Raw genomic sequence first — 21,271 nt, forward strand, 5'->3', positions numbered from 1 at the left:
ACTCTTGCCCAACTGATCTCTGACTCCAGCAAAAAAAACAAAAACAATAAATGTCATATCATTAGGTTCAAAATTATCTTTATTCTTTAATAATTCCCACTTAAGCAAAATTTTGCAAATAATTGGTAATGCAATCCAGAGTGTGATCAACCCCTGCACCAGCTCACGTGGAATTTCAGTAGTTATTGCAAAATGTAAAACTTTCCAGCTTGTCTTTGAATCTTCTTGAAACTGGCTCTGTCCTTGAGGTGTCAGATTAACACTCCACTCAGAAGACAAATTGTTCGTGGGCATGCTGGACATATGAGAGCCATTAGACAGTGTGATCTACATTCTTGAAAAATGAAAAATTCTAGGCAACATTACATTTTATAAATGCAAGATGTTTATTATTACTGCAGGAGCAATAAATGTTTAGAAACTGGAGAGGGTTCACAATGGTTCTGACTAGGAACATATGAGTATGGAGCCATTGAATTCTGGCATGAAATAAAGGGTCTGGAAGCTATTATGCATTTAGCCTTCTATGAGTATTTAATTATATCAATAGGAGAACACAATTTCTGTTGCGTGCTTTGTGATGAATGTCTTCATTTATTCGTATTACAAAGAATGATAGATGAGTTCGAGCCAGATGTGGGAACTCATTTGCAATTTGCTTATATTATTTTAGTAAAATTTCTTTTAAAGTTCATAGGACACCTCAGCGAACATCATGGGGGTTAACCCAGTACACAAAGTTTGATTTCTGCTTGACAATAAGATGTGTGTTTCACAGGCTATACACAGAGAAATGACAGTGATGATCGAAGGCTGGGTGGTGAGTAGTTCTTTAGATGCTAATGAAAACCTGTCTTTAATGAGGAAACAAGATCTCAGTTGCAGTGATTCTTATCCATGCTGTCACAGAGAGGAAAGACGATCTTGTGGTTGAGGCACCTGACTGGGGCTGAGAAGAGCTTGATTTAATTGCTGGCTCTGTTGCAGGGTGTTCTATGATTTCCAGCAAGTCATTTAGATACAATTTTCAATAGCGACCAATGATTTTGGCTGCCCGGTTTGAAACATCTGAAAGGGGCTTTTTTTTGTTTGTTTGTTGACTCTCCGTGAAAATCTGGTTCCATTAAGATGTCTGATGTTCAAAACTGCCAAATGGAGAATGAAGAAATCACTAGTCAGAACTGAAAATGAGTTTCTTTGCACCTTAGTTTCCCATCTGTAAAAGGGAAATAAAATCTCTCTCTCAGGGATAAATCTGTTAATGTATGTTTTTGTCTCTGGCAGTAGTATTGTCTTATGCAGTAGAGTGATGGAGTGATGAAGCCATGGAGATTGGATGGGTAATAAAGGAGGATTAGAATTTTAAATTCTGCTGAAGGCTCAATTTATTTGTCAACATATGCTTTCAAACAGGAAGCCCCAATACTCTCTTTGATCTTTATTTCTAGCTGTCCCTTTATATTTCATGTCTGTGATTATAGACATACCCACCCACCCACTCATCTTTCAATTTTGGCCGTTAGATTGTTCTCTGGCTTTCAAATCTGCCAGTTACACCACGATGACTATCTATATGCTTAACCAATTAGCAAGCTCCCTAATTGGTTGCTCCATTTTCTGAGTTGTCCTAGATATTATTCCATCACAAACTTTAAATAGGACTTTTTGTGATCTGTCGCCAATATACAAAGAGCCTAAAAGAAGTCTTCATCTGTCTGAAGAAGAGGAGCTGTACATCCCTAGAAGTCCTCTCTCTAATTCTTTTTCAACACAATAGTTAGACTTTCACTCTTTTTCTTCTTCTTCACAGTATCAAAAGCAGAAAACCTGAAAACTTCTCTTAGAAAGTCTTAATTTAAAGGCTGAACACAAACTTTTCCAGTAAAAGTTTAAATTTTCAGAAGAACGACGAATAGGCTGTATGCACTATGCTGATAATGCTTATTACTGTAATTTACTTTTGAGTGATAAGATCTCACTTGATTTTATGAAACATCTTGGATCAACTCATGTTAACAAATCATTTTTACCTTTGGCATCAGTGCCCAAAAAGTTAACATACAATAAAATATATGTTAAGTGCAGTGTGCTATTCCATTATATAACTCATAATCTGATAGCTTTCTTTGATAGGATAACAAGTTTTATGGATAATGGAGAAGCGGTGGATATGGTATACTTAGATTTTAGTAAAGCATTTGATATGGACTCACATGATCTTCTATAAATAAACTTGGGAAATACAACCTAGATGGGGCTACTATAAGGTGGGCACATAATTGTCTGGATAACCATTCTCAGAGAGTAGTTATAAATGGTTCACAGTCATGCTGGAAGGGCATAATAAGTGGGGTTCCACAGGGGTCTGTTTTGGGACTGGTGCTGTTCAATATCTCCATCAACAATTTAGATATTATCATAGAAATTATGCTTATTAAGTTTGTAGATTTTTTTCAATCTGGGGAGGGTTGCAAGTGTTTCGAAGGATAGGGTCAGAATTCTAAATGATCTGGACAAACTGAGAAATGGTCTGAGGTAAATAGGATGAAGTTTAATAAGGACAAATGCAAAGTGCTCCACTTAGGAAGGAACAATCAGTTTCACACATACAGAATGGGAAGCGACTGTCTAGGAAGGAGTACTGCAGCAAGGAATCTAGGGGTTATAGTGGACCACAAGCTAAATATAAGTCTACAGCATTACATTGTTGCTGAAAAAAGCAAACATGATTCTGGGATGCATTAACAGGAGTGTTGTGAGCAAGACATGAGAAGTAATTCTTCCAATCTGCTCTGTGCTGATAAGGCCTCAGTTGGAGTATTGTGTCCAGTTCTGGGCACCACATTTCAAGAAAGCTGCAGAGAAACTGGAGAAGGTCCACAGAAGAAGAACAAAAATGATTCAAGGTCTAGAAAACATGACTTATCAGGGAAGATTGAAAGAATTGGGCTTGTTGACTGAGATGGGACATCATAGCAGTTTTCAAGGATCTAAAAGGGTGTTACAAGGAGTAGGGAGAAAAAAAATTTCTAATTGGTCTCCGATGATAGGACAAGAAGCAATGGGCTTAAATTGCAGCAAGGGAGGTTTAAGCTGTACATTAGGAAAAACTTCCTAACTGTCAGGGTGGTTAAAAACTGGAATAAATTGCCTAGAGAGGTTGTGGAATCTCCATCACTAGAGATATTTAAGTGCAGGTTAGACAGACATCTATCAGGGATGGTCTAAATTAGGGGTGGGCAAAAGGGCCTCTGTGTGCCAGATCTGGCCAACCAAGCAAGTTGATCCGGCCCGCAGAGGCCCTGCCGCTCCCCTCACCCCCAGGCCAGTCATGGCCTGGGGATGGGGGAAGTGTGCAACGTCTCCTCCTGTCCTGCCTAGCAAATGTTACTCACCTAGCAAATGTTACTCTGCAGAAAAGGAAGAGAAATAATAACAAGCACGCTACCAATTGTCTGCAGTATAACAAGAAAGGACTGCATGCATTGGAGATGATATGTCCTTGAGAATATGACTCCTAAGGGCCGACTTGAATTTCAAACTTCTGAGATTTTTTCCTCCTCCTCACTTTATGCTTAGTCTCTCTTTTCCCATCAAGTCTGGTGGACTGTTTCCACTCCCACCTGCAATGTATGGGGATATATAGTAAACAATAGGCTGTTGATATCTGAAAGTGAGTGAGTGAAATTGACACATAAAGGGATGATCCAAAAGTGGGTAAAACTGATAATGTAACTGATTAGAACCAGATGAGTCATTAGCGGTACAGTGACTTTGTTTAACAAAAAGTACAGTATTGGAGAAATGAAACCATGCGGCAGTTTTGCCCACGTGAAATCAAGCAATGAATGTAGATCTGTGGGGACTATTTTATTCATGGCAGCATTACAGTGTGCAAGGGATATTTTCCAGATACTGTAAATTAAATGTATGTGTGTATAAGTTAGTTCTAACAAAAAAGTAAAGTAAAATAAAATCAAAATTAATGAATAACAACGTATACTGAGAGACTAATTACTATAGAACTGCCACAGAAAGAAGAAAACCATAGCCCTATTATTGTGTGGAAACCTCTGGCTGAAAGGCAAATAACTAGCAGTAGTTCTTTTCCCCATTTAGCTATGCCATTCAAGTCAATAATAGCTTCAGGAATAAATGTATATTAGCAGCAACTGAAAGTTTCTGTAAGTTATTTGTGCAGATAGATTTCCAGATGCTTAAGGTTGGCATAGGCTATGAGACTTGGAGATCGCTAGCTCTTTCCACTATACATGTCCGCGGGCTGCAGAGTCTGAATCTGGAGTTGAACTTGCCAAAAGTTTGATCATGTTGAGCTCAAGAATTTTGGGGTCAGCAGCATCTCTACTTGCTATGTGTACAGCATGTCATGAAGCCAAGAGGTGACAACACAATATTTTTATATATGTTTTGTAATTGAACACATAAGTAAATATAAAGGATAGACTAATAACATTTCCTTAGGTACAGTTAATGCAATCAATAAGCACCATGCTTGCTGTTATTGCTTTTGTCTGCAGCATAACATTTGCTAGGGATGTCAGCAGCTATGATACTATTTTCCCTATTTGTGAGAGATAGTTAGCTAAATTCTATTATGTAACAAACACTGTTGCTTTCTAACAGCCCAGGACTGAGTATAAATGAATACTGAAGCATTCCTTTGTTTTAATTTCTATTGGATTAGTGAAGTAATAGGAGGCATAATGTATTGCACGTTTTCACTGTACTTGATCTGTTCATGAATGAACAAGTAGTCTCTTACTGGATTTTTTTAATAGTGATATCAGCTGCCACTAATTCTTACTTGAATAATTATATCATTTCCTATTCACTGATAAGAAAGCAAAAGGATTGGAAGCCTCAATTTTTATCTTTAATATAGTTCTGAAGTCAAATTAAGTGAAAAAAAGTAAGTGGACACAGACAGTACAAATCCATGAAACTATTTATCTTTTTATTTTTATTTTAACATGTTTTTTCAAATAAATTGCCAGCAACTACGACATCCAGGAAACTAGTTGCTGCAGAAGTGATGAAGTTTTAACAAAGTAGGGTTCTTCCTGTTTCTCTTGGACTGAGATTTCCAAACGTACATGAAGATTTTGAATATATAATTCCTCTTACTCACAAGATGTATTTCAGTCTCTGGACTGCTGCTGAGGTGATTACACAGGGCTAGAAGTGACCATATATTGTACCGTATAAATAATCACCCTCAAGTACTCTAGAATTTCATCAAACCAACCCAGGAGCTAACCAGAAGAGGCTCATTTGCTTCTGGTTTGTGCAGACAAAACCGCAAACTTTGTGGACTCCTACTTAAATCTCACCTTGTGACATTAACTTTTTGTATTTTACAGAGCTGCTAGTTTTTAGAGGTAAAGAGAATTTAATATATATTGTATTATAGGGAATGGCACCAATTACAATGGCCATTGTTCAGAATGATACACAGGGCAGTGTTAGCAGTAGTCTAATTCCAGAGGGCCCCTCTTAGTCTATAAAACAGATTAGTGGTTTCCACTGATTTGTAACAAGGATATTGGCAAATGAAGTGTGCCTGACAAGGGACAGTAGAACCAAAATGGACTATAAAGCAACTATACTTTTCTCTTATGTTTTGACTCATTCCCTGTTATATTTCAGCATTGCATGGTCACATTCAATAAGAATTGAATAATGGCACTCAGGTTTAAATTTAGGACTAGGAATCAGGATTCTTACTTTATTTCTGTCTGCTCCACTGATTGTTTCTGTGATTTATCTTCTGCATGCCTCAGTTCCCCCATTTGTAAAATGAGGCTAATAATATTTAGCTGGGAGGGATGGACTGGTGCTTAATTCAGTGAAATTTATAAAGTACTTCAAGATTCTGAATGGCAGATAATCATTAAGAACAAGTTAGTATTTAATTAATATAGTTATCAAAGAGAAGGCCCTGCATCATAATTACTGGTTGGAAAGAACTTTCCCAAGTAGAGAAAAAATTGGTTAGAGTTTAAAGGAAAGTTTGTTCGGTTATTAAAAATAAATGTTAAGGTATTGTTGCATCAATATATAATTAGAAGGTTTCCAAAAATAGTGCAATAGATATTATATGACAGATATGCAAGTGTTTTCTGAATCATGAAAACTTCAGCACAGGATGACCGAAAACTGTAAAGTTACATGAGAAAAGTGCAGTGGAAAGCATCTGTGTATTTATGAGACTGGGGACATTTATAGCAGATGACAGTGCAGTAGGTCAAGAAATTTTCCTCTCCACAGTTTTCCTTCGGAAATTCAGTGATAAAATGCAGCAACCTGCAGAGACATTAAATCCATGATCACCAACACAGATTCACAAGGTGAAACGATCCCTGACTTTAAAGAGTCAAAATCTCCAAAGGAACCTGGTGCAACAAAGGCACAATGTTAGAGCACTGGTCCCTGTTTCTGGAGCCAATACTATGTTGGTCCTTGAGAAATAACGGACAATCACAGCAGATAGGTTTTTTTATTGAAGGGAGATGACGCGTTGTTATAAATTTTATTACCAAAGCAGGTTTCATGGCTCATAGTAGGAACTGTCCAAAATATTTAATGAAAATAGCAATAAGCTTACTTTTATATATTATCTTTCATTCCAAAGAATCCCAAAGAGCTAAAAGAATCATGATACCTATTACTAAATACAATCACCTTAGTTGGGTCAGAGCACCCTACACTCGTGACAAGTGCCACAGGATATTTCATGGTTGCAAAACCTACCCATGAAAAACATGCCTGGACACTAGACCAGAGAAAATTTTCTAATCTACTAATTCCTTATTTTTTCTTTAAAATGTCCCATAGAAGACCTGCTCAATGGTCTGATTAGATCAAAGCCCCAGGCTCACAGAGTACACATAGAACTGATACTGGAATTTTAGAGATGCACATAGCAAGTGTTAAAAATGAATAAGAGGAAGATTGCATGGAGAGCAGGTACAGCTGTGTTAGTCCCAGGATATGGGAGAGACAAGATGCATGAGGTAATATCTTTTGCTGATCCAACTTCTGTGGGTTAGACGAAGAGTTTGGTTGTGTCAAAAGCTTGTCTCCCTCACCAACGGAAGTTGGGCTATGTCTAGATTACGGGTTTTTGGCGAGATACCAGAGGAAGAGCAAACACGCTCTTTCGGAAAGCCCTGTATACATCGTTTCACGAGGCATAAGGGCTCCACCAAAAGAGGAGGCTTTTCTGCCATTTGGTCAAGAGGGGGCCAAATGGCAGAAAAGCCTCTTTGAAAAAAAAGCAGAAAAAGCTATGCAAAATGCAGAGTGAATTTTGGATAGCTTTTTCCACAAAAATGCCACAGTCTAGACCTAGCCTCGGTCCAATAAAATATATTGCCACACCCACCTTGTCTCTTTAAAGAGAGATTGTAATACAGTGACCTACGACCTATGATCATGTGTTCCTCCAGTGAGTTGTGCCTTTGCAATAAAGACATGCTTGTTTCTCAATGTTAAGAACTCTCTTTTAGCTTAGGTGATCAAGGCCTAGGTTTTTCATAACAAAGGTCCTGGGTTCTCTGTCCACTGACAGCTGTGAAATCCTGGCCCTATAAAAATAAAAATATTTCATTTGCAGTCTCTGTGTCTATGGGGCAATAGAGCCAGTTACCCAGCTGTTTCATGGAGCTGTGCTGATTTTAAATGTCTAATTTTTAGCACGCTACCCTTCTATATAATCTTTTATCCAAAAAATTCAAAACATTTTACAGACATTATCTATATAAACCTCACAACATATATATAATTATCTTTGAGTGCTTGTTAACTGAGGTAATGGGAATTCTTCTGGCATTTCTGAGAAAATACTGTCAATCTCTGGCAATTAGGTGAAGGCGTGGAAGGAACAAACATGGAAATAAAAACAACTTCAGCTTCATGCCTTCTCATGTAAGTACTATTGCTCCAGCTGGGGTCACAAGTGGAAAAGACATTTGAATGCCAAGAGCATAAAAGCCCTACAAAGACAAACATCATAATTAGCACTGGATGGGAAAACCAGCATGAGGCTAAGTGGTCAGTTTGATCTTTGGAGTTATCAGCCTAAAGAGTGTCACCGAGATTACACAATGTCATGCAGGTAACACAAATGTTAAACAAATCATGCATTTTAGAATTTCTTAAGCTCCACTTTACAGCTTTCAGATCAGGCGTTTTTTGAAACCTGTAATGTTTCTCTTTGTTCGATTCCCTAATGAATATAACAGCCTTTATGCCTAGCAGGAAATCTGGACTGACCATTTGAGGACTGTTTTCTATATATCTTGTGGCTCTCGGGTTTGCATTTGGACACCTAATAAATCATGAACTAACATCTAAGAATTAGAAGTTGGCATGTGTGTGTGTGTTTCCAAACTGTTAAATCAAGGACAGCAAAATATGGAAGAAGCTTGCAGTGTTTCTCTTTCTCCTGTGACCCAAGGCCTAGGAATGCTTTGTTTCCAGGGATTTAGAGCATTTTTCTTTTCATAATGAGCTCTTGAATAATGGTCTCAAACTTTACTTTTTATTTATGTGTTCAATTGTTTGGCCATTAACAATCCTGAATATTTCTCTCTTTGTAGCCCACAAAGGAATATAACCACACACAGCTGTCATTGGGCTCACCCAGTGCCCCATGGCTATTCAGATTGCTGACGACAGCTTTTTGACTGTGAGGGGGATCTATTAGCTATTGTCAAACCCTGATTTACTTGGATAGTAAAAATAGTCCTTGCTTTGGTATGGGGAAAGGACCAGGCAGGTAAAGACAAAGAAGAGTACAAATAGTTACAAAAACAGACTGTTTCCATTCCCATATTTTCTAGCAGCACTATAGGTTGTGGATGCTAAAATGGCCTGGAGGCTCTAAGAATTAAAGGGCTAGATCCTCCTATAATCCACACACCTGCTGGGTGTGGTTCACTGTCACATGTAGTAGCACTTAGACCACTCCTAGGAGAAAAAATGATCTTCCTCTACAGCCATAGCTGAGAGTAGGCTGGCTCATAGCTCAAGCAATAGAGGCTTATGCCTGGTTGCAGGTTCAGTTCTCCCTCTTGGGCATTGCACTCTTAGCAGGAATAAATTAGCATAGTGGAGGATCTGGCCTCAAATGTGTTTATACAAGCACAAATAATTCTCTTAGTTACACCAATATAAATCTGGAGTAATTCCATGGAAGCTGATGCACAAAATGTATTTATTTTAGGTTTACACTTGTGTAAACAAAAGCAGAATGTGACCCAAAGAGCATGCAGGGATTTGAGAGAACCTCAAAATGTTTAACTTGTAAATAAGTAAACTCAAATCAAACTGGGCCTTCACTCGCCAATAAAATATTTATATCTATTTTATGTGAAATAACTTCCAGACTAAGATAACTGGGGATGTGCAGCTGCTTTTCCTTTGAACAGCATATTCTATGGCAACCACAATACCAATACATAGAGGGGTAAAACAATATGTTTACAGTAACAAGAACTGTCTCATTTGAGCCTTTTGAACAGAAACATGGACTACATTTGCAGCAAATATTATTTGAAATAAACAATTCAACCAGCACAATATGGTGACACACCCTGACATCTTCACACCATTTTGACTCAGTCCTTAAGCCAAAATATTATTCACGTGGATGGGCCAAATCTTTAAGTTCTTGCCCAGTCAGAATTCATATTCAGCCAAATCCTGAGGGCCTTTTATTTAAGAAATAGAACACTCAGTGTGAGTGAAAGTGGCCGGATGTGGCCCAAAGGGAATGATGGAAGAAAAAGCTCTCTCTCTCTCCTTCCTTTTTGTGATGCTGCAATAGTATAAATTAAATTGTAATGTTTAATGCAATGGTGACTGTTTCTTTTAATCTTAAACAAGGGAGACCTCTCTACTATTTGAAATATTCTTTCATTATGAGTAGTAATAGTTAATTGAACTACAGTAGCATCCTGAGGCCCTAATGAGAGATCAAAACTCCATCTTGCTGAACACAAAGGTAAAAAAAAGAGCTTATAATCTATCATCAATACAGAGAAGAGGATCTTAACCAATGAATGAAGGACAACAGCGAAATTTCATTTGGGTAACAACAGTGAAATCATTGAAAGGGAAAAGTTCCGAAACAACCACAGATGCTTTAAGGAAACCTCTATTCTCCTAACAACCAGCCTACATATATTTCCGTTAACTTCTTCGTGTAACTTTCTTTGGAACTCGAAACTGAAGTTATGGAAAACTTGTAAGGGGTAAATAAGTGAACCCCACCATCATTTCAGGGAACCTCCTCTGCTTTTTTGTGTTGTGTGCCTCTCCGTACATACTGCACCTGTCTTTATCAGCAAAATTGTTCTATGCTTAGTTCCTCCCACAAGGTGGAGAAATAGAGCTTAATCTCCTAAGGCTCTATAACCTTGCTCAAGGAAAACAATGATCCTGCAGGTAACAGTGTGGCAATAAACTGATTCTCTGTAGGTTGTTCTTTTTGGTAGTCCAGTGCGGTGCTCATAGCCAACAGTGAAAATTCATATAGCATATTTTCAATAGCTTAGTGCTGAAGAATCTGTTTTACATTGTAACTAATCTGGAATGGGTGCTAAGAATTTGGCGCATGCTAGCAACAGACAAGCATACATAATGCAAGCAAAACAAGTGGCAACTGCTCACAGTGGTATTATTGTGGAAACTGGAGTGAAGGGAAGAGTAAGGTCACTCTGAAGGGAAGGGAAAGGAAGCAGGAGAGAAAGGAAGATGGTTCAGCTTCCATTTCTCCTCTTAGAGTCTTCAAGACAAGTGGACTAGTGTTTAGGGACCACTTCATTGCTCACTGAAGTCAATGACCATTCTATTGACTTCAAAGTGCTTCAGATCAGGCCCTGAGACCATAGCTCTACAAGTGTGGAAGTCAGCTAAGCAGATTGCATGATCTTACAGGTGGTATTTTTTTCTTTAGGTTACACAGTACCTATCACAATGCAATCCCTCTCTTGCTGAGCCCATGAGGCACTATAATAACACAACTAATAATTACATAATACACAGCATGATGTTACCTATTGTCATGAAGCCTGTCCCCCGTCCCAAGCTTCAGGTTGAGTTAGGATCAGGACATCATCACACAAGGCTCCTTTAGCCAAGAAAGGGCTGTTGTCCTAAAGCAATATCCATGTCAGTCCCTCTGCTATTCCTACCCTAGATCCACCTGCAAGCAGGTGTGTGCATGGGGAGGAGGGCAAGCAGCAGCCCCCTCCAAAATGGCAGAGGATGCAGAACTCCTCTGGACTTGGAGCCCAGCAAGGGGCACAGAACTCCTCCTGCTCCAGGGCAATGGTGGGGAGAGCTCTTCTCCCCCACGGTTGCAGTAGGGAGGGCTCTCCCTGCTGCAGCCCTGAAGCTGAATGTGCTGTGTTGTCCCCACCAAAACCAAGGAGTTGTTCTGTGCCCCTCACCAGGTCCCCAGGGCTGGAGAAGTTTGCTTCCCCCTTTTAACCAGAGGATTTCTATATCCCTCACCAAATTCCCCTCCCCAAATGGTAACATTTATAATCCCGCTCATGTCCCTGCCTGTAGATTCCAAGTGATGCTCACCATTTGGATGGCAGAGATCATGTCTCAACCCCTTTTCTGACGGCATGCAGAACCCATATAAACCCCACCATGTACTTTTGAGCCAGGGTCAGGGAGGGATAGAAGCAAGACTGGACATGGGGAGAGAGTTCAGCTACAACACAAGAAATATACCATTTAAATCAATAAAAGGAAAAGGTAGATTTAACACAGAATAGAAGAGGAAAGCGAAATAGTTTCTAAGGGAAAAACCTAAAGTTTCAGGTAATGTTGATACTTTCAAATATGTTTTGCTATTAAATGTGTGTGATTTTTGTGTTTGAGATTTGAACAAAAAAAATCAAAGAAATTAATCCAAAACTAAACCAAATATTAACTATAACTTTGTTCTGCTTGTATGCTATGGGTGGAGGGAAGAGAGGACAGTGAGATTGCAAAAAAAAAAAAAAAAAAAAAAAAAGCCTAAACCCAGTCCCCAAAATAAAAGAATGAATGTCTGAATGACAGGCAGACAGACAAAATAAGACAGCTCCGTATTTCTGTCGATCAAGTATCTTATTAGCCCTGATTAGCAACAGACATTTCAAAAGAAAAACTGGGGGCTTCTAAATTACATTAAGACTATCCTAACCCCAAATAATCCGGAATGTCACTAAATGTCTCGGTTTCAGATTTATCCTGATTTTATTTGCTTTCATCTTCATTATTACATTTTATTTTGTTAAAGACATGGTGTGCTTTGTAAAAGGCAAACAGCACTTTTGGCTGAATAGAAATTAAGGAGAGTCAAGGGAAATGCACTATCTAATGTACATGCTCTGACAAGGAAAATCCACCAAGAAGGCTACAGTTAATGTAACAGAGCTTGTAACACATACTCATTATTTCGCTACGGAGAGTTGGCTTAAAAAACTGGCTGGAGGTCAAACACACATAGCAATTGTTACAGAATCCTCCAAGAACGAGAGTCACATCACATATCTGCCACTCTTAACTTGGAACAATTCAGCACAGTTAGAAGCTTACTTCTAAAAAGGAGTCAAGGATAAAGTAAACATGGCAAATGAACTACCCTCCTCCCTCGTGAGAGGTCACGTTCGAGGTTCACTGCTGATGCAAGATGGTGAAGCCTGCATCAGTGCCCACCTGCTAGGGATTAAACAGTGAGCTACAGTCTCCAGCACAATCAATGCTTAGTCTTTAATGCAACTAAATTCATCACCGGAAGCTCTGACAAGCACATAATCCATTCATTAATGTGTGTTAATATGTGCCCTGTGGCACTGTCCTAACTTAAAAACAAAAGGCAAGGAGTTAGCATGTGTTACTTGGAGCTGGACAAAGTATGGAACCCAAAGCACCAGGCAAAGGAAAGTTTGCAAAATGTGTTTTATTGCACTCCTCTGCACAAGATCATTAGAAAATAAAGATCTGGCTCATGCTGCAACAATAAAGTTTTTGCGTACAGGCCAGACCCAGACAGAGCTGTACAATCTCTGTGCTAACTTATTTCATATGGTCCCAACTCCTGTGCACCAGTCCTCTTTGGTGCATCCAATCAATCTGCAAGACTTGGAGAGGAGCTACAAAGAGCTTGCTCTACACCACAACCCTTGTGCCTTTGTTCAAAGCCAAACCACAAAAGAACTAAGCACAGTGAGGATTGGTGCCACGGAGCCAAAAAAGCTGTCCCGGGCAAAATATGACAGAGATTCCACTTCTCAGGAATCACAAATTTGACTGAGCCACCAAAATTCCACCAGGGATTCTCACCCTGAAGCCTCACTATGACACTAAGGCTTTGTCTACACTTTTAAAGTAAAGCACAGCCAGGGCAGTTATTTCAAGAGAAAGTGTAGCCATGGCAGGAGTGCTGGAAGTGAGCTCTCTCAGGGCTCTGTGTAAACCACCTCCTCAAGGAGAGTAGCTAGCAGCTTTACAGGCCATGTAGACTTAGCCTACGTATAATAATTTTACAATAATGCTCAAAGTGAAGCTTGCAGGGAAATGCAGCCAAGAAGGGTTGAAATGAAGCATTCCAGTTCGAATCTGAATTTGCCCAGCCCTTCCAAAGGCATTTAGATGTGGTGCTTTGGTTAGAGGATGGCTTCCCTGGTTACTTCCTGATAACCCCCCCCCCCTTTTTTTTTCTCGACAAATTATCCCCCGGCGTTTTTTTTTTCCTGTGACAAATTTTTGTCCAGTAATTTTTTTAAACCATCTGGCAACCCTACGGGTGAGCTGGGTGGTCACCTGGGGCCACCAATTGGTTAGGACCGGCTCTGAGGATAGCAATATTTGAACCATCAATTTAAAAAGTTATAATGAATGTGGATGCAAACTGGTTAGCCATCTACTGGTGATAGTGGTTTCTGACATTCATTTAAGAAAATCATTGTCCTGATCCTCAACTGAACTTCAGTGGAGCTCTACTGATTTACACCACCAGATATTATGTCATTTCAGATATCCTCTATTGCCTTCTGATAACAGCTCCTTCAAAGGGAGAATCATTACTTTCCATTCAGGCCTCCTTACATAAAATAGAATCAGATGGGAAACTGCATCAAAGGAAACAGACTAAATGTTCCTGGAAAGTATCCTGAAAGTCTCCTTGAAAAGAAAAGTAAAAGAGATGGTGCCAAAGAGGGAAAATGTCAATTATCCCTACTCTTTGTTTCCTACCTTCTAAGTTTTTAATACATCCCAGGTTGTTACCTCTCACTTTGTGGTTACCAAGTTTCCTTAGTCACCTTCTGCAAGGGACTTTATTCAAAAGCCTCTTGAGAGTCTAAATAATTGATGCTGTCTGGGTCTTCGCAATGCTGTTGACTTTTAAAAGGATCAGCAAAGCAAAGTGTTTAGGGTAGAGATGTGAGTCCCACCTTCAAAAGGCAGACTCGCACTAGCTCTCATGGAGTTAGCATGCTAAAAATAGTGTATAAAAGTCTCAGAGGGGTAGCTGTGTTAGTATGGAACTTAAAAACAATGAGCATTTCCATGGCACCTTAGAGACTAACAAATATATTATAGCATGAGCTTTCATGGTAGCCATGGTATTAGAGCATAGTCACAGTAGCATGGTCAGCTGCATCAGTAGCACAAGAGTCACCATGAGCATAACCATGAGTGGACCCCCATGGGTATGTACTGAGGACTGCTAATTCCCGTTACCATCCATTGCCTGTGCTACCCTGGCTACAGTACAATTTTTAATATACTAACTCGATGAGTGTTAGCATGTGTATGTCTACCCAAGCTAGGACTCACGCTCCAAGCATAGATGTTGGTTTTGAGGGGCCTTATCAGATTGTATCTATCATCTCCTGTCTAACTACGTGTTTTATAAATAGAGCTGGATGGAACATTTTCTACTAGTTATTTTCATCAAAAACAGCTGTTTGGTGGAAGCCGAAACTCTCCATGGAGATGGACTGAATTAAAAGAAGATTTTGAACTGAAAGTTTGTTGAGGTCCAGAGGGTACTGACTAGTTATCTTTAGAGAAAAAACTAATATAAGAACCTGTCCTTTGTGACAATTTTTCTTTTTGGGGAAAAAAAGTTTTGTTTCAGTCCAACATGGAATAGAAATAGATTTTGAAGCTTCAAAAGTTGTCATGAAACAGAAATGTTGTCCTCTGGTCAGATTATAAACCTTCTGCAAATTTGTGGTGACCCTGCAGAGGGTTTTCTACCTTTGCCTGACAAGGAGAGAGCATACTACTGAATCACTAGTCCACAGTACCTCATGGATTTGAAGGCATAATGTCATCAATAGTAACTTCCAACACTGCTGAATTCAAACAAGAACACAAGGCGACTTTATAAAGAGACATTCAACAGGCAAGCTGTTTCTTGATTAGTTGGGAGATATGTGTCAATAATTTTATTATTGACTGTCATTACTTTCCCCTTTATGTGTGTGTAAGCAGGGTCTAAATGAATTCTTCCCTGACAGCCAGCTGGGAGGCAAGGGAGACTTTTGTGTGTCTTTATTGCTCTTTGCTCTGCTTAGACATCCTATAGGTAGAACAGTGTTTTGCTCAAAGTAAATCACTTTGGCTGTGTCTAGACTACACCCCTCTGTCGACAGAGGAATACAGGATCTGTCAAAAAAGGGTGTATTTTCAACATATCCGCATCTAGACTGCCGTTGTTTTTTTTTTCAAAAAAGCTCAGTTTCGAAAAAAAGCGGCAGCCATGTTTATACTAATGAAGTGCAGGATATTTAAATCCTTGCTTCATTAGCAATTTCAATATGCTTGATTTGCATCCCTCTGTCAATAGAGGGATGCAGTCTAGACGTAGCCTTTGGCTGGTGTTGGGTCACAAATTATATTAGTACTGAATGCAGGGGTAGTGAAATGCTGTTACCAATGTTGTATTTCTTGTAGAAAGATAGGGAAGCAGCGCTTAACCTCTCTCAAATGTGGGAGTCACCCTCAGCTGAAAGGACTTCATTAAGCCAGGTCTCAAACTCCAGAAGCCTGTGAAAGTGAGAAAAGTATGGACAGGAGTCCCAGCTCAGAGTACACTCCCCAAGTGTACTCCCCCCAACTGATTTAACCCTCATCCCTATTCAAAGAAAGGCCTAAACACGCTTCATTAGGAGCCTTTTGGTTATGTTCAATGCTCAACGAGGGACAAAATCAGTTGTGGTAGGACTGTGTTTCTGCCCTGAATGCAAAGAAATGGTGAGGCAGAGAGGCCCAGTGAGTGACCAGTATAGTGGTGGTGGAGAGGAGCAGCAAGAATAGCGAGCAGGAGGCCAACAGGAGTGGGGAGCAGGCAGCTGGCAGAAGCACCCAGCAGGAGCAAGGTGGTGGCCATCATGGTGGCTGGCAGACAGGGGTGGTATGTGAGTGCTTGAGCAGTGTGCTATGTAAGGTGCCTCTTTACTCCTTCTTCCATCCAGGTGAGCGGTGAACTCTGCTGATGCACTTCTGAACTCTGGGTCTGTGCTGACCAAGGATGTCCCATGAGTGGGATGTAGAAAAGGATTAGGTATGCATTATGAATTTTGGGTTACTGGACTTAAAAAACTGGGGGGAAAAGGACACTACCAAACCTACTTTATTTTGGGGGGGGCTTATGGGGGAGGAGCATTTTACTCATGGTTTATGTTTGTACCCTGTTTGCTGTGCTTTCCCAAATTGATGCCAAGTTACTTCCCTCCTGTTATTAAAACTTTCTTTTCTACACTCAGACTTTGTGCTTGCAACTGGGCAAGTATTATCTCTCAGAGACACTCAAGGGGAGTGTGCAATTTTCCCAGGCGACTGGATAGCAGCTCAAGATGATTCTGTGTTGTATCAATGGAAAGTAAACACCAGATATTGAACCCAACCCTAGTTGCTGCTAGCTCCACCTAGCAGAAGGGTTACGTCTGTACATCCTACTACAAGAGACATTACTACCCACTTTTTACTGTCATTTCCTTCCCATTTTTGCTACACACAAGAACACAGCAACTACTGAAAACATAATTCATTATTTTATAGTAATAGGTAAACACACAACATGTTACAGTAATGCTCCAGCTGCATAGGGGGTGATTACTAGGAGAAAACTGTAGTAAGGCCTGACCTCTGGTGAATTATTGTAACAAGGTCATTTCTTTGTTCCATTACTTTTGATTTTGGTATCTCTGTATCAAACTCACAGAAAAGAACAGCTGTGATGTAGGCATTTTATCATCACCCACTGTGGTGAAGATGGATGCAAAGAAACCATTTATCTGCTCTACAATCTTCTTCTTTTGATTGGCCCTTTTGCATTTTTGTGGCCTAGCAAATCCGCTGTTATTCTGTAGGCTATTTCTGATGCACCAAAATAGTTGTAAAGGGGATTTCTTGGTCTTTGTATCTTTGGCTCTTTGTTTCTTAACTCCCCTCCTTAGCTTTCTTAATCTCCATCTTACATCTTACCTTCTAAGTTTACATATTCCTTTGTTTTAGCATCACTTCAGTTGGTTTTCCATTATATAAAATACCCTTTGGTCATAATAAATCTTCATACCTTGCCATTTGATCATACTATTTTCCCCTTTGTGCTTTGCTTTTTTTGTTGCTGTTCTGGGATAAACATGGATTCTATACTAATCCAAGTGTCTAAAAATCTACCATGCTGATTCTCTGGATTTTAATTTCCTAACTTTTCCCTTAAGGCTGTTTCTAACTTCCTCTTTTCCGTTAAACTCCCCCTTTTTGAAGTTCAGTGTCACAGTCCTGCCTCTTGGTCTCATGCCACCTAAGTGCATGTCAAAATTGATTATATTATGCTCACTGCTATTTAGTAGCTTAACCACACTTACATCCTGAACTAAATCTTTCATAAAAAATAAGTCAAGACTAATATCTCCTGTTATGTTCTATAATGTGCTGCTCCATCAAAAACATTGTCAAAAGTTAAAAAAAAAAAAAAATGCCACAAAAGCCTTTTTCTTACTCTTCAATTAATCAAAATGTAATTGGTGTCCAAAACTCTGGAAAAGTTCCAGTGGCAAAATATTTTGTAACAAAGCTACAGTATTGACTTCCCAATGAAATCTACAAGCTCCTAGAAAGATGTTTCTTATATTTCAGTATATCAAGTCCTTCAGATTAACAACAAAACAAAGGATGTGAGGCTGGCACAACATAATAAACTTTAATTTTTTTTGAGATGCTACTACTCCTCTCACTCCCTTTTTATGTGATTGGATCTTTGTTGACTTTGTATTATAACTTTTTTGTTTGTTATTTCTATTTACAGTTTTGCCTAAGTGTCCCCAACCAATATTTTGGTTCCTTTTTTTAAGTGTGATACAAACACAGGGAGAGACAAACCCCACTCCTGAAGGTGTCACAGACCCAGGGTGGGAGGAGAGGGAAACAGAGGTACAGAGTGATAAAGTGACTTTTCCTAAGTCACTCATCATGTCAGTAACTGAGCCAGAAATAGAATCCAGGTCTCTTGACTCCCAATCCAGTGCCCTATCCACTGGTTTCAAGGAAATATTATAAAAATTCTAAATTGTTACAAAAAGATACAAACTTCACCTAAAAAAACCCTAGTTGTACACTCAGGCTACGTCTACACCACAGGATTTTTGCGCAAAAACACCTCAAGCACATTTTTGTGCAAGTAAAGTGAATCAACAGAACAGAGGGCTTTTTGCGGTGTAGGTATTCCTCTTTCTATGAGGAATAATTCCTTTTTGTACCAGAGCTTACGCAAAAAGGTGTGTGTGGATGGGCAACAGGATTTTTTTGTGCAAAAACAGGAAAGAGGAAATAAAGCACAGGTGCCCTGGTGGCCATTCTGTGGATAGCTATCAGCACTTTCCTTCGAGAGAGTGTCCATGCATCTGGATGCTTTCTTGTGCAAATGTGTATCACTTTTTCAATGTGCTTTTGAAGTCTGGATGCTCTCTTGTGCAAGAAGTTTTTGCGGAAGAAATCTTCCGCAAAAAGCTACTTGAGCAAGAAGCCTGCAGTGTAGACATAGCCTCAGATATTATGGTGAAACTGATTATCATGCCTTCTGTCAAAAGCTTGAGAAAGCTCTAGTAATTAGGTGGAATGCATATATACCCCCTCCTGGACCCTGAACCCCAATCACAACCCCCCCTTCACCCAAAGTCCCTCTCATACCCCACACCCCTTCTTTCATCCTAGTTCCCTACTCCAACCTCCTTTCTGTACCCAACCTCTGTCCCAGACCCTTTCCCCATAGAAAAGTGCTGCTCTTGACCAATTACCAAAATCTTAGCGCCTCCCCATCAGAAATTACTGTCCATCCCTGGTCTAAGCCTACATGTACCCGTTTGTCAGTGTGCAAAGTGGTGACATTGCATCCCCAGCTGGTACAGGTATAAATAGCCGCACAGACAGTGAGACATGGCTTATGCAAATAAAGTATCCCAGATTATATACCCTATAAGACTACATGCCCAAGCAATTACTCCCACTTCTACACTGCTACTTTTAGTGTTTTGTCCCATTGCTCCTGCCTCCCTCCCCCAGCCTGAAACTTTCCTCACCACAGTGAAAGGCTTTGGCAGCTGTGAAAGGTTCTAGCAGGGGGAGGATATGTGGGGAAATTCCAGCATTATACAGCCTTGTCTTCCACTACAGCATGCTGCTATGCAAGCCTGGATGCAGACCAGTTTTTCACTGGGGCATGTAGGTGCACATATAGAACCTGTACTGTACATGGCTCCATAAGTGCAGACATAAGCTAAGACAGCTAGGCCCTCAACAATTAAAATCAATACTCAAAATTGACTGAGAGCAGTTTTTGGAGAATTCCTGCAACATGATCCTAGTCATTAACATAATTAAATACACTGGCTGTCATGTTCTGCATCAAGTCCTATTTCCCAGTGGTATTCAAATGAAACCTTGTGTCTTGCAGGAATCCAGGCTTTAGATCACAGCAGCAAGAATGACCGTAGGTCAGCGATGGGCAATCTAGGCTAGTGAGTGAACAACATGAGTGGCCCTCCTTCATCTCAGTGGGCCACAGGACTGTCATAACCAAGACAGGGTCTCTTGAGGTACCCTTGCATGCCTTGAATTTGTGGGCTGTGTCTCCTGAACTGTAGCAGTACTTTGCCTGGATGCAGAGGGAGTGCACGGCTCTCATAGTCTATGTCATTGGTCACATAGTGATTGGGATCTACTGGTCGATCCTGGTGCCTTTGACAGGTGATCCTGACAGGTTTGGCTGGAAGGCTATCAAGTGCTGGCACTTCATCTGTCCCTCAGCACTGCTGTGCTGCTCCTGCCCTCTGCCTTGGAGCTGCCTCCCACCTCCCAGGAGCCTCTTGCTTGCTGTGCTGGGCACAGGATGAATAGGAGAAGTGCTGATGTCAGGGTGCCCCTCCCTCCACCCTGTACCCCATCTGCACAGAGCAGGGAGGGGGGCAGGGATGGAGAGAGTTTGCTGGCTGCTTTTGGGAGAGGTGCCGGGCCAGAGTAGGGTCTGCATTCCCTGTCCCCTGCTCCCCTACCATCTGCCCCCAGCCTGATAAAAGGAAGGTCGGATGGAGTGAGCAGGGTGGGGCCTCGGCGAAGGGGCAGCAAGGAGGTGGGTCAAGCGGTGTTTGGGTTTGAGGTAGATCCTGGATTGCACTGAAATTCAAACAGTGATCTCGTGATTAAAAAGGTCAGAGACCACTGGTCTTTGTTGTGTGCAATCCACGTGAACCTCACTTCACATGCCCTTAGTTCATGTGCATGTCATGTTAGTAATACTGGTAGGAAAAAACTACACAAACAGTAACCAGCTGAATCTGGCATAATATCACACAGAACCCCAATGGGTCACATAGGACCCGTGGGCCACTGGTTGCCCACCATTGTTGCCCATAGGTTGTAGTAAACTCTGCCTCTCAAAAGATTAAGTTTCCTCTTCTTATTGTAAACTAATTACAATTCTCTAGTTTCAGGATAAATTAAACATAACAGTAAGCTGAATGTTACTGTCTTGATTGAATGTAACTGAGGATCTAAAATATTTCTCTCTCTCTCTCTTTAAAGGACATTGGAAGAATGTCAGAATCCCTTATGTAACTGCAAAACATACTGCACTAGAGCATGAGCAAGACCCAAGGGATTGTGTTTGCTAAAAGTACATGAAGAAATACATTAGACATAATGATTATAGTACATTTACACTTCTTAGCTCCTT

General features: G+C 40.2%; 1 long non-coding RNA gene across 1 annotated transcript; it reads left to right on the plus strand.

Annotated features, from left to right (window-relative positions):
- The first annotated feature begins 217 nt into the window (after positions 1–217).
- Positions 218–20,132, plus strand: LOC142826503 (uncharacterized). The gene is made up of 3 exons (XR_012900681.1): positions 218–820; positions 16,512–16,600; positions 19,994–20,132. It is a non-coding gene; the product is annotated as an uncharacterized LOC142826503 (long non-coding RNA).
- Positions 20,133–21,271: the final 1,139 nt, after the last annotated feature.

Source organism: Pelodiscus sinensis, chromosome 1, assembly GCF_049634645.1.
Source record: "Pelodiscus sinensis isolate JC-2024 chromosome 1, ASM4963464v1, whole genome shotgun sequence".
NCBI classification, from domain to species: domain Eukaryota; kingdom Metazoa; phylum Chordata; order Testudines; family Trionychidae; genus Pelodiscus; species Pelodiscus sinensis.